Below are 14658 nucleotides of genomic sequence, written 5' to 3'. Positions count from 1 at the left end.
AATACATAAGTAAAATGCTGGAGGAAAATTTGACCAAACATCCAAAGGGTTAGAGTTCAATTCTGAGCCAAAATACCAAGGGCTATACAAGCAACAGGATGTTACTCAAAAGGACAATATATTATGGTGCAGAAATGCTTCTGCTAGTGGATAATGAACTTCAAAGTAATGACAAGTTTCAGTGGTTTTCCTTTCTCTAACAGCAGAGAAAGCTATCAGGTCTACCCATGGTCATATTAACTAGAGGTATTCACTGTAATAAACATTGGTTGAAGTCCCGAGAGGGGCTGAGACGTCACTGTCAAATCTAACTACAGGAAAGAAAAAAAAACACGGAAAACAAAACCACTTTCTGTATTTCAGACTGTATGTTCTATCTAGAAAATGTAGAACTACTAACCAGGACACAAAGTCTTCTGACACTTTACATCAAAAGTTTGTGTCACATTGATTTCATCCTTTCTCTTAACAGAGAATTTGTTTGCAATACTCGAAATATGCTTCTCTTTCTCCACTCTAAACAACTTTGTGTGATGTTTTAATTTTAATTATATATTCAATTACAATCATAGTCCACCACCTGAGGTTTCACACTAAGAAAAAAAAAAAAAAAAGAATTTATCAGTCAGAAAGAGCATGCTTCATCAGAAGTCCTGTGGTGAAGTTGCCATAGTAAAACTTTGCCAGATGCAGTTATTCTTAACGATTCTAAATTATTTCACTTTGCTTGTAACTAATTTAAAACTCTTTCTCAGTGGTAAGTCTATTTTATATGATTATACCACAACAAATCAATATACATTAAACATTTCTTAATTCCAAAAGAGCTAAGCTGGTGTTTGCTCACCAATGTATGAATGTAGAGAAATAAATTTATCATTTTAAATATGAATACATGGGAAACTCTTTGGAATGATGGACAAGTGTTGAAGACACCAGACAAAGGCTGCAAAAATTATGAATTTGTATTCATATATGAATATGTTGCCTCTGTCAATGGCTTTTTGTTTGAACTAGAGCAAATGATAAAACATATTTCCCCATCAGTGCACCATGAGTATAAACACATTTTTTAAAAAAATACCCTTTCATTATCTATGTATCTGGACACTACTCAGAGAAGGAAATGGAAAGTATTTTTAGAGGGCATGCAGCACCACTCTTCACTGGGAGTTCTGATATCCAAAGTTTCTCCATTAATATTCGTGCTGTAGAAATTATCTTTTTGCCTTTCCATATCATCTCTCTCTAACTTTCCCCTTCCTTAATCGATTGACGTTAGGCTGCACCCTGTGAACCATCCTGGTTTCTGTGGATCTCCTTGGGGCTGCTCAACTTTCCCTAGGTCTTGCATGGGAATCCCAGTTGTCCAGGTTACAATTTCTGGATTCCATATTCCCCAAAATTAGATTCCACAGAGTTCCCTTCTAGGTCCAAGCATCTAATTTCTATTGAAGTCAAGAGCAATGGCAAAGTCCCATGTACCTTTTCAAGGCATGTCAGTTCAGGAGGTCATAGCCAGAGCAGCCTGCTACATCAACATGCTCCTCTGAACAAAGATAGCAGCATGGACAGTGCAGAGGCATGACAACTAGGAGACAGAAGCATTCATTAAACTGCTGTCAGTTTCGGTTTATGGTTTATAGCCAGAGCTGGCTAGTTAGAAAAGAGATCTCTGATTCAAAACTCCTTTCTGTTTTTTACTGCACTAGTTGAAGAGTTTACTGTATCAGAGCAAGGTCTGAACCCTATTCAGCTTTCCAAGTCAGATTAGAAAAATATGAGATATCAGGTTCATAAGTACATACAACTTGCTTATAGTCATTTAGAATAACTAAAAGCTAAGAAATTTAAATGTAGATATTCTGTAGTATAAATCGTTTGGTTTGTTTTTGTTTGTCTGCTAGTTTGTTTCCTTTAGTCGTAAATTTCAAAGTCTTTCAGCTTCTTCCTATTAAGAAACTGACCAAAAAAATAAGAAATCACATTCTTTAACAAAATAAAATATTTTTTTATGTTCACTGAATCTTTGTGTTTCTGTAAAACTGCAATGTTTAGTTGCAATTCAATAGTTCTACTTTTTGGAATATTAAAATATGTTTTGAGGAAGAAAAACTGTTCAAAACCAACCACAGATCTCCAATCTAATAACGTCAGCTGGGATGATACAGCATAAACCAAAAAAGGTCAGTTACAGGAAGGCCTGGAAGTTACTTTAAACAGAACTTAGAAAATAGATACTTTTCAAAATATATGCAACTGCAAGAATACTATTATATATGCACTTTAGAGGTATCCTAGATACCTCTAGGCTTGTAGTCTTATTTATTGCTTGCTTATTGTTGTTTCTCTTAGGCTAGTTTCCACAACATCATATAAATGCATAAAAATGTATGCTTATGAGTTAGTTGATGGGAGGAAATGAAAAGGGCTTGTGATCAAGAGGGTGATGAATGGAAATTGGAATACAAAAAAAAATGGGAAAACAGGAAAAGTATGCTGTGGCGGTGGCACAAGTACTAAGCAATAACTTCCAGTAGTAAACAGTTAGCAGCTGTCTTTATGCCTGCTCTTGATTGTTCCCAAGTAATACTAAACTCTTAAAATTTTCTTAGAAATCTGTGATGACAGAAAAGACTGAGAAGCCAGTATTCAGTGCTATGATTGTTAGTAAAAGGAAAGGCTGAGCTACTTTTGGATGAACGTCCCTGGCAGTTCTAGCCTTTAAAACCTTCCCAGTTCCTACCTGCACTTTTCTGAAAGTCTTCATTACACTTGTGTTTCCTTAGTCATTCATCTGCCTGGGCTAAATAAATAAATAAATAAATAAAAATAAGAATATTCTACAATACTTTGCTTGAACTTCTTAAAGTTCATTTTCAAAGACTGTGTCATCTTTAAACAAGTGGCAAGATGCTTGTTGGATTGTGTCTTTGTGCCTTTTATTAGTGCTTCTCACATAGTTAGCTTTCTTGCAGGTATTATCAATTAAGAAATTCTCATCAGCTAACTTACCCTTTGCAACCAGCAAGACTATTTCTTCTCATTTCAGTATATTCTAAGTAGTTGCTGAAGACAGTCACAGATGCATAGCTTATTACAATTTCTTTTCCACCATCTGTCATTTATTGTTTCCAAGTCTTAGAGTTTCCCTGAAGAGAACCACCTTCTACCTCCTCCTGCACTTTGCAACAATTTTTAGTAATGCTGATCATCTTTAATTTCATCCAGAAAATCTGCATCCTCTTCTACACATAACTGCAGTTTCCAGCCATCACCATTGTGGGATTCCTGATGCCCTTTGTGAGACACAGAGCAAGAATCTTCTTACTTCACAATGGGTCTTTAATATGATATCTTCACATACAAAAAACAGCTATGTGTTCAGTAAAAGAAGACATCCTACTACAGTATGAGTGAAAACAGTGCAAGAGGATTACTGTTCAATTTGCATACACTGTTTTTATAGTAAAACCAATGGTTATCTGTACACACACACACACACAACCACACTTTCTCTGATTCAATTTCCCTTTAATGTTAAACATTCATATTTAAGTTTGTAATCTGACACTCACTGGCATTGCTACACAATTTCTTATACCATTAAAATGGCTTAATTTTCAGGGATTGTGTCCTTTACTTCGGGAGAAAAAAAAAAAAAAAAAAAAAAACAAGAAAAAAAGTTGTTTAAAAGAGAGAAAAGACTGCCCTAAGAAATTATTTACTAAAATTTGAATACACTTTTGGGGGATGTCAGGCAGGAGATGTCTTAAAAAGTAGTAAGCTGTATTCTCAAAATAAATGGGGAACAAGAAATAATTCTTAAACTTTCACCACACAAATATGTGCAATATCTGAGTTGTCCCCTTTGGCTATTGAAAAATATAGCAAATTACTTCCAGAGAAAGTGATCCAGTCTACTGGTATGAATCATTTTTTGGGAATACTACTTGATATTTCTGTAGGACCCTTGAATCAGAAGTTAGGTGCCCTAGTTTTACAAGTAGAATTAATCTTTATCACACAACCAGCCTGTGTGACAGATGAACATCATTGTCATTCTTACATTTCAGAGCAGGAATTTACACATATGCAAGTGAGAAAAGGAAGGTTAGAAGAGAAAAAAAAACAAGACAACCAAGATTAACATTTACTACAAGCTCTGATGCAGACACAAACCATTGAGTCTCCACACTGAAGTTTATTGCACAGGGTTCAGTTTTGATCCAAGCTAACAGAACTTGTGCCTATCGATATTTTCCGTGTGCCATTTCCAAGCATTTCAGAGACAGAAAGCTCTTGTAAACTAGTTTGATCTGCTTTACAGCATATGTCCTTGGACTCCCTCGTTGTTGTTCTTGTGTCATCTGGAGAATATCTTAGCTCCCGCCCATGCTCCCCCTTCTCCCCCCCACAAAAAATGAAATGCTTGAGAATATAGGACATAGAAGAGAAAAAGGATTTATGCCTCTGATCTTCGTTCCTTTTCATTGCAAGGAATGTATAACATAAATAATTTCCTGAAAATATCAAGATTTAATATAATATAAAGATTTAATATAATATAAAAAATATCTTGAACTGCTATTTCTTATTTCAAGTCAAATTTAAAAAGAACAGCTCCGTTCTTCTACTAATCTTGGTTTTAGACTGAGACAAACCAAGATCTGTAAGTCCTTTTCTGTAAACTCCTTTCCTGTTCTGATTGCTCTAATACTTCCTCTCTCTAAGTGTTCCCCTCTGAACTTTTATTTCTGGGGTACATCATAAAAAGTTCCTAATCTGTTATTTTAAAACACAAACTAAACATATTTTAAGATATAAATTAAATTTTAACAATTAGGCCATGAAAACTGTGTACCATGATGAAGATGGTACAACTCTATAGCAAGAAAATTATTCAGAAATAACAAGAAAAAGAAAAAAATATATATATATTGTTTTTAAGGAAGAGAAAAAGTTACAAGACTTTATGACAAGCAGATGTATATGCCTCACAGGTATTCTGAAAATAGGATTTCACTGTTATCCAGAAACTCATTATAAAAACTGATGTGGAGAAGAAATTGTCAGTTGTCATCATCAACATTATACAAGCTGACTACAAAATTTGCAAAGGGATTTTAAGATTCTGGTTGGGTGATAAACAGAAAATTATATTCAATCTTGATAATACAAAATGAATTGCATAGGCAAAAAGCGAACTTCATACACATAGTGATTGGATCTGAACTACTTATTACTACTAATGAAGTAGATCTTGGATTTTAAGTAAATAATTCCATGAAAAATTCACCTCAATGCTCAGTAGATATTAAACGTGGAAACTGAGCATTAAGAATTAAGAATCAGAGAACAGGACAGAAATCAGAAATCTTTTTTCCCATTCCAGGTGGGACGTACATAAAATGAAGGCAGGAACTTGCTGAATGTCACTGAAGCGTGTGGTGGAATAGGGCAGCAATAAACTGATATAACGCAGATATATGCAGGTGGTGGTAACACGGTGCATCACATAGGGTAATTTATCTGCATCTTGTGCCTCAATAATAACTTTGCTGCTTGAAGTGAGTTAATACTCACTAGCCTATGGTATCTTTCCAAACACAACTTTGTTGTTTATATTATGCTTCTCAAACATGCATCATTACCTCTTCAGCTGCAGTATTGTCCTCCTTCCAAGTTATTTATGGAAAATAAAGACCAACAATCTGGAAGACTTTTTTCCTCTCATCATTAGGAAATATATACCTCCTTTTGAGTGGGAAAAACAAATTCTCCTTTGTGATTAACAAGTCTTATTTCTTTTTATGTGTTCACATTTTGTCTTGGAAACAGTTCTTACAGCTTTTGCTCAGCTATTTTGTCTGTTTGGAGTCAGAAGAAACTGTTGGTCTTTCTGTTAGATCAGGTTACGGTCAGAAAAAAAAAAAGTTTGTGTAGATCAAGAAGCATAAAAACATTTCTTTGTCCATGTGGTGTTGCATGAAGCACATGAGGAAAGAAAAACATAAAACCTCTTGTATACTCTTGTTAATTGAAAATAAACAGAGTGAACAACTATTTGATGCTTCAGCCAGAATGGGCTAAAATCCTGTTTTCCTTAAGAGTATACAATAATAGATTGAAAGATAAACCAAAGAACAGGTGGGCTGGTGATTTGTCAAAAACAGCCAGCAGCAGAGTCACGAACAAGATCAGGACTCCTGATCCTCTGAAGAAATATTCTTGGATTACAACAGCTCCACTACCAGCCACAACGTGAGCCGGAGTTACTGCAGATAGATTTAAACTAACCAAAGCTCAGTGAGCAAGTTGTTTGTGCTTTCAGATCGGTATGCAACAACCAGCAACAACTGTGGAACACAGTTGTGGAGTCACAACTCCCTACTGTACCTGTATAATTGAGATTACAGGTAGGCCTTTTGTCTTTTCCATATAAGCTATGATGTTTTCTACGGGAAATAATACTTTCTGAAACTAAATGTTCAAATAAACTGCCTGCACATTTAAAATAAAAATAATTCACATTGCACTCTCTTCACTGTACACTGGGCACAGGAGGATTCATTACCCATGAGCAAATATATTTTTTCATTATGTATTCCCTTGGTAGTCTTAATGCGTAATCACACAGGATCACAGAATGTTCGGGATTGGAAGGGACCTTGAAAGATCATCCGGTTCAATCCCCAATGCTAACGTTAATGTTCTTTTAAATATAATAGAATAATAGAATCATGGAATGGCTTGGGTTGGAAAGGACCCAAAAGACCATTTAGTGCCAATCCCCTCAGGTCTAGACATCTCCCAGCAGCCCAGGCTGCCCCCAGCCCCATCCAGCCTGGCCTTGGGCAATGCCAGGGATGGGGCAGCCACAGCTCCTCTGGGCAGCCTGGGCCTGGGCCTCACCGCCCTCTGAGGGAAGAATTTCTTCGGAATACCTAATCTAAATCTCCCCTCTTTCTGTTTAAAGCCATTCCCCCTTGCCCTATCCCTACACCCCCTGACACAGAGTCTCTCCCCAGCTTTCCTGCAGCCCGCATTAGGCACTGGCAGGCCGCTGTGAGGTCTCCCCGGGGCCTTCTCTTCTCCAGGCTGAACCCCAGCTCCCTCAGCCTGGCTCCACAGGAGAGGTGCTCCAGCTCTCTGATCATTCTTATGGCCCCCCTCTGGACTCGCTCTAACAGGTCCATGTCCTTCATGTGCTGGGGGCCCCAGAGCTGAGCGCAGGGCTCCAGGTGGGGTCTCCCGAGAGCAGAGCAGAGGGGAACAGTCCCCTCCCTCGCCCTGCTGCCCACGCTGCTGTTGGTGCAGCCCAGGGTACGGGTGGCTTTCTGGGCTGCAAGCACAGATTGCTGGCTCATGTTGAGCTTCTCATCAACCACCACCCCCAAGAGTGATACTAGAGTGTTTTGAAATTCAGACAAAACATAAACACAACAGAGAAAGATGTTGCTTTCTTCCTAAGCAATTACAGGGTATTAGGTAATCTTATTTTCTAAAGGTAAGGGGTTCAACCGATGTTTCCAGCACTCCAGCAAAAACAAACAAGCAAGCTTGATACTGATATTTTCTTGTTCAATGAAACTCTAAATGTTAAGTTTGCTGCTGTTTGATCTGTTAAGAAAAGTAAATGTTTGTTCAAGGATAAATTTTAAGTTATGCTTTCTTAATACCCTATGGTTTTGTCCTCATGCTGTAGATAAAACTCAGCCAAAGGTTCCCTGAGATTTTTCACAAGATATCTCACAGATCATGGGGAAGATTTACAAAGAAGGTCTTTGCTAAGCAGGGGACTATATTCTGGGCAAAGGGAAAAAAGTCATGTTATTAGTGTTTTACTTTTCTGCTTAAAATAAATCCACTCTGCAAGTTTTCAAAAGAAACTAAAAACCTCTGAGATAATATAAATTAAATTGCTTTTCAAGATTAAGCTCTTAGGTGCCTATACTAACAGCAGAATTCTGCCACTTGCAGGGCTGATGTGCTAAGCAAAGTGTAATATTTTATTTTAATGCAGCTATTCTTAGCTTCATCCTACTGTAGAGTGACTCAAAAAAAAACCAAAAAACTCCACACTCAGAACCTACTTTTGATGTGAACATCTTTGACTAATCATTGTAAATGTATTTTACTTCTGAAAGATACCTGAAATGTATCTTATTTTCACATTTAAATCTATTATACTGTCTACAAAACAATGTGACAATGTATTCATGGAATCACTGTGGGGAAACCAATGACAGGACAAGGGGGAATGGCTTTAAACTAAAAGAGGAGGGATTTAGATTAGAGGTTAGGAGGAAAGTTTTCAATCAGAGGGTGGTGAAACACTGGAACAGGTTGCCCAGAGAGGTTGTGGATGCCCCATCCCTGGAGGTGTTCAAGGCCAGGCTGGATGGGGCCCTGAGCATTCTGATCTAGTGGGTGGCATCCCTTCCTACGGCAGGGGGATTGGTACTAGATGGTCTTTAAGGTCCCTTCCAAAGAATCACAGAATCACAGTCTGCTTTTGTTTGCCTTTAGGTATAACAGAGCTAAATTAGCTTTAAGACTTTTGGTCTGATACATTTCAAAATTCTTACTTGAGCTTTATGTCCCCAAAGTCAGGTTGTATCTCTCAGATTTTCATAGATTAACTTGAATTTATTTACTCAAATTAAAAAAAAAAAAAGCTGTTCAAAATCAACATTTAAAAAAATTCTTATAATTTATAATGTGTAACTTATAAAAAAAATACAATTAAAAATAAAAAGAAATTAAAACAGAGTTAGAAGATTTGAAATTGCAAGCTAAATACAATATAGTAATCTGTCCATCTTTTCAAGGTTACTTGCTGCACAAAATCTATCTTCAATGTGGTGAAAGGTGAGAATGGCTTCCTCAGGTGCCATGGAAATACTACTGCAATACCTATACATGCTATAAAAGAACGGAAAGGAAAAAAAAAAGAAAAAAGCCTGATTATGAATTGGTCCTGCAGTCCTTTAAAGACCTAATGCTGCACAGAAATCACAGTGATACTGTAAATTAGATCAGTAATACTAGATGAGATGACTGCCTAGTGCCCATGGTTAGGATTTCCCAGACTAGCCTCTCTTCTGCTGCTTCCCTGCTACCTTAGAGTGATTAAACAGATGATTAAACAGCAATACGTGTCATAAACAACATATGGGGGGAATTCACAATGAGAGTTTCGAGGGAGCTTTTAGAGTCATCATTGTTGTCTCTAGCTAGACCAGTGCAGAAGGTGCTGCACCACGCAAAGTACTGTTAGCCTTATAATTATGACCTGTGTGATAGTGTTGGTAAAAAGATAAAAACTTTCATTAGAATTGGTAACTGTTTACCATTGAAGATAAGCGCAGGGAAAACAGAGCAGCCAAATGATTTATAAAAAAAGAAATACAGCCTTGCCTTTCAGTTCTTCAATTCCTACACTTTTGCCACCTGTAAAAGTCTGAACAATGGAATGGTTTATCCTGGTTCTCAAAGCCTGAATGGATCAAGATCTGAAGTCTGGAAGAAGAACAAAACAGTAACACACAAAACTTAACTATTCTTTTAACTCATTAACAATGTGTTGGGTGGTTTTAGACATAAATAATATGGACTTGGTACTAATGAAGATGCTAAATATGAAAATATCAATATGTATCTTACAGAATCATTTATCCAGCTGTCATAAAAATGAAAAATTTAATTTCTCTTGTTGGTAAGGAAAATCTAAATGCTCTGTTCACATAGTATCAAACAGATTCAAAGTCCAAATCTTCATAGATTCTTTTTTGACTGCTATTATTTTTTTTGGAGTGTAGTCCTTCCCACTGATATAATCAGGCTGAATAATTTGGCTACATTCACAATGTTGCCATGTGTTAGATCCAACTTCCTAATTCCTCCTTTTGTCACCTCTTGAACAAGCATTCACTCTTTCGACCTTAAGCTAAGTATGAAAATGCAAAACGAACTTCAACACCTAAATTGGATTTGAGTGGATTTGGGATACCCAGGACTAAACTTACAATTTTTAAAATCCCTGTTCAGCTCTAACACTAGCCATCTTTATTTTTTGACATGGAATTCTGTATGCAAATAAACGTACAAATAAGCCACCTCTAAGCTAAACCTTGCATATATCCAGAAAGCAGGCAGCACCAGGTTGCCTGAAGGCTTAACCTACAAAGCCTGATATGCATAACAGCAATGAATTTAAAATAAAAAAAAAAGTACAGAATTCATGACCTCTATTGTTAAAAAAACTGTGGCGATGACTGTTTGATAGACTCATGAACAGAACACTCTCCTATGTAATACACTTTTTGATTCTAGGCTTGTAGCAGCCTGACATTACCTGTGCTCCTATCATTCAGAAAAGTCTTTAACCACTGAGTTACAGGCTACATTATATGTTAGGCACAGCCCTGTTATCTGGGTGAATTAACCCTGCCCCCTAAAAAACAGGGAATATTATCTTAATTTTAGAAAAGGAAGATTGAATACCAGAGAACTTAATGGCTTGTATGAATCAAACAGAAAATCTATAAATGGTGGAGAACTGAGGCCATATTTCCGGGGCTGTAGTCATAAGAATATTCCTCATAATTGTCCAATGAGTCTAGGCTGAGACAACTCTTAAAATGAAAAGTCAGAAACTATCAGTGCACAATGGAGGGCAAGCAAACAAGCAAATAGTGTCTGTTGGCATGGTTAACACTAATACATTATCACATCTAAAATGAAGCATGAGTCTAAAATTAAACTATGTTTTCTTATAGCTTAAAAGAAACCCACTGAAACTTTCCTATCCTTTCATTTTAACAAAACCAGCCACAGGAGATTTTGTGCTAGGCTATAAGAAGCTAACAAACATTTCCTTGTATACTGGGTCTATAAATACTCCCTGAAGACCCATTTCTAAATGCTCACTAAATAGGTCCTGCATCTAGAAATACAGAAAATATTTCAAGCTTAAAAATAAAAATTAACAAGCTTGTAAAAGTTGACAAAGGTACACAGTACAGCAGCAAAATATGACTTTGTCTTATCACATTTCAAAATTAACTGCTTATCCAAAAATGTCTCCAAGATACCTACTGTATTATGGATATCAATGTAAGCACAGACACAATCTGAAAGAGATAGCTGGGTTAATGTACAATTCTTCAATACATGCCAACACTAAAAGCAGAGATGATTTCTGATTTTATTTTTAAAAAGTTATAAAGTTTTTGTTGTTGGGCCTCCTAGAAACAGTTTCCCACGTATAGAGACTGCACAGTCTGGTCCCTAGACCATGGGACCTACAGGAACATATCATGGTTCCCACTCCTTAGAGAAGAACTGGGACATGCAGGAAACAGCTCCACATCCATATCTCCTTCAGGACACATCCTGTAGATGTCAAGGCCAAGCCTGTGATGGCCTTATTCCCATTGTATAGTCACTGAGGACCCAGAATATTGATTCCAGTCCTGACTAAATGTCCCAGAACAACGAGTGTCCCGTAATAAAGGAGTTACAAATACCAAAAGCTTCAACAATTATAGTGTACTAGGGGCTCAAAAATAATAATATATTGTCAGTTGCTTCAATGTCTGTAGTAACATATAATTTGTTAGTGTTTTAGTATGATCATTCGATATTAACTTCAAGAAGCCTTGAATATCCTGACGTCATCTTAATTCATTGCCAAATATGTAGTGATTATTTACCATTCATATCAATGATATGTTTCTCAATTATTTCAGCACCAAACGTTACAGTGAGTGTGTTCAGTGTTTTCAAAATCATCCTAACAATTGAGATCTATACAACTGATCTGAGCAACAGCTCCAGGAGCTGTGAATTTTACTTACATATGGTTTACTTACATACTGTTTTTCACATCCCCAGCATCCTGAAATATGACAAAAACAGGAAAAAAATTGGACTTCAAATTATAGAGAATCTAGCATGATACTCATACTCAAAAGAAAACAGCAAATGAAACAAATTCAGGGATGTAAGTGTTACTTTTTGTAGTTAAGGTCTATGTGTCAAAGTGGGGAAGAAAAAAAAAGATACACACTAACTAGAAAACTGATGTGAATTTGCAAAGAGAAATCACATTTAATGAGTGGGATGAAAATAACTCAAGAATAATGAAAGTTGACAGCAGTGATACTGACAAGTTTACTTAAGCTTCAGGAAGGTTCTGGGTGCACATTCTCCTAGAAGACTATTGCACATGGTTAAGAAGTGCTGCGTGACTGGTGATATATCCTACTGATAATAAAAAGATAAATAAAAATGGTGTGCTACTATCAGAATAAAGCTGACAGTGAAAGGAAGAACCAACTCTGAGGTACACTGCAAGAGGGGATGCAGGGTATCCAGCTTGCATCTTTTTCACAAGGCTTGATGTTGCAAAAGCACGTAGCAGGTTTCTCCTAAAACGTAAGTCTCTGTGTAGCTCTAAATCATGCCAGCAAATGAACTCAGGTAAAAAATGCTACTTGCAATTGTGTGATAGAGTTGGACAAAGAGATATACTTAAACAGCACTACTGACCTTTCCTTTCATATCAGCACTGATCATTCCTTGGCCACAGCTGAGAATTTTGGTCGTGAATATATGGCTTTCAAGCACAAATTTGGAAGTCTAATGTTCATTTTGAAACCAGGATTGCTACAGCTTGTTTGAGTCAAAATTGCTTTGTCGTATGGATGGAGAGCTCAAAGGAATATGTAGGTGTTCAAAAACAGGAAAGGAAACAAATCAAGGGGAAGAGTGATCATTAGGGAAGTAGACCTATTTCACAAGTATCTGTCCTAAACTAATTTCCCAAGCTGTGCATAGTTCAATCTTTACAATTATATATATAGTATATGTCTTGAATTCTTAAGTATTCCACGAGACAATTTCTTATGAAATGTGTTAGCTTAGTTCTTCTGGTCAAGTAACTTTGCCCTGAGGTTTTGGTGAAATGATCACTATATTCCACCCAAAATATCACATAATGTTTATATGTGGCATTAAAATAAAATATTTTGGAGACAAAACTTTCCATTTTGGTTGCACTGATCTCTGCATTCAGTCTATAAAGCTCTGGAGGCACTTTCCTGATGTAGAAGCTATATAAATGTAAATCACTTTAATCAATTCTGTTACAATATGAGCTTTTCACAATGCTCATAATACACATTTTGGAATTATTTAGGTCTTACTTCCAACTTTATTCAGCAAAAGAATTTCCTAGTTTAACCTCAGGGTCAGAGTCTATCAAACAAACATGATGCAAGTAACTGATAAATTCTACAATGTTATTTGCAAGACATTTTTCACTCATATTAAAGTCGGAAAATGTTTTCATTTTCCAACCATTTATTCATTTCATAATATCACATATAGATTCATTCTTTGGTTTCCATTTGCCAGAAGAAACTCATATTTTAAATGCATTAATTCTACAACATTTCATTTGTAAAAATCATACACATGTTAAGACAAATGGCCTAGAGACTGAATCTCCATTTCAAATAGAAATACAAATGCTTTTTTTCAAAGAACAGCAGTTTCCACCAGATTCTTTATGTTTCTTTATCTATACAGCTCATAAAAAATCCATTTCCGAACAGTAGATATGGTGCTGAAAAAAAAGTCATCAGCCTCATTTAAGAATGCAGAGACATATCCTGAAATCTACTTTGCTATTTATCTGTACAACTTAACATCCGAAAGAGTAAGACAAATTTAAATTGCTCTTGTATCAAAGTAAGCATTACAAACAAGACTTGCATACAGGAATAGGTTGCTTCATGAGTACAGCACTGAATTTATATATGGCATGTATATGTTATTACCAATATGTAAGCTTTCAGCTGGGTCTAACTTTGTTTTTAATGGACTTTTCCTTAGAAGTAACCAATAAGATGACAGATAAGGCAATGGTTTGTTATGCAGAACAGAGAAAACTGGGAATGCCAGGAGCCTAGTAAGTAAAAGAATGACAGCAAAGTGAGTGGATGGGGAAGGGGAATCCTATGGGAAGAATTACCACAGTGGAGAAATTATTCTTTTCCGTCTTCTGAAGTAAGTCATCCCCTCCAATAATCTCGCAAGTTCCAGCCACTGCACTCCAAAGTAAACTTTGTATCTGAACTCACCATTACACTCAAAAGTAAACCTTACTTCTCAACTCCTTCAGTTCAGAAAACATGATGGATTTTTTATTTCTCTGCTGAGCCCCTTATGCTGACCATTAACAATGCTGTTAGCTAATTAGCACAGTCAAATACATCTGATTGTACTAGCCCAACATCTCCTGCTAAGCTTGTGGATGATGTCTTAGAAACAGCAGATCAGGAAGAGCTATAGTTATTGCTATGTTAGTGGAAGAGCTGCTCTGCTTGAGAGAAATGCTAACACATGAGAGACAACAGGGATAAAGTTGTTATAGTACAAACACTTCAGGGAAAGTGACATTATTTACAGCTGTTTACTAAATCATTCTAATAATGCCAAAAACGTGCAACCCTGAAGACTAAGCAGGGCTTGAAATATAGCATTTAACTGTAAATTCAACAAACTATTGCCAATTTGATTAAGAAAATAACATCTCCATAAGTCTCTTACATACACTAGTGAATTCTGATTCACTGTTTTGTGGGC

The 14658-nt window shown here is 36.4% G+C and overlaps 1 long non-coding RNA gene across 1 annotated transcript; it reads right to left on the bottom strand.

Moving 5' to 3' along the window:
• Positions 1–8685: 8685 nt before the first annotated feature.
• Positions 8686–11910, bottom strand: LOC310889658. The gene is made up of 4 exons (XR_014576700.1): positions 11880–11910; positions 11104–11138; positions 9424–9525; positions 8686–8928 (listed from the first exon to the last, which is right to left on the bottom strand). It is a non-coding gene; the product is annotated as an uncharacterized lncRNA (long non-coding RNA).
• Positions 11911–14658: the final 2748 nt, after the last annotated feature.

Source organism: Anser anser (genome assembly GCF_964211835.1).
Source record: "Anser anser genome assembly, chromosome: Z".
Taxonomy (NCBI): Eukaryota; Metazoa; Chordata; class Aves; order Anseriformes; family Anatidae; genus Anser; species Anser anser.
This window is presented reverse-complemented; position numbering and strand designations above follow the sequence as displayed.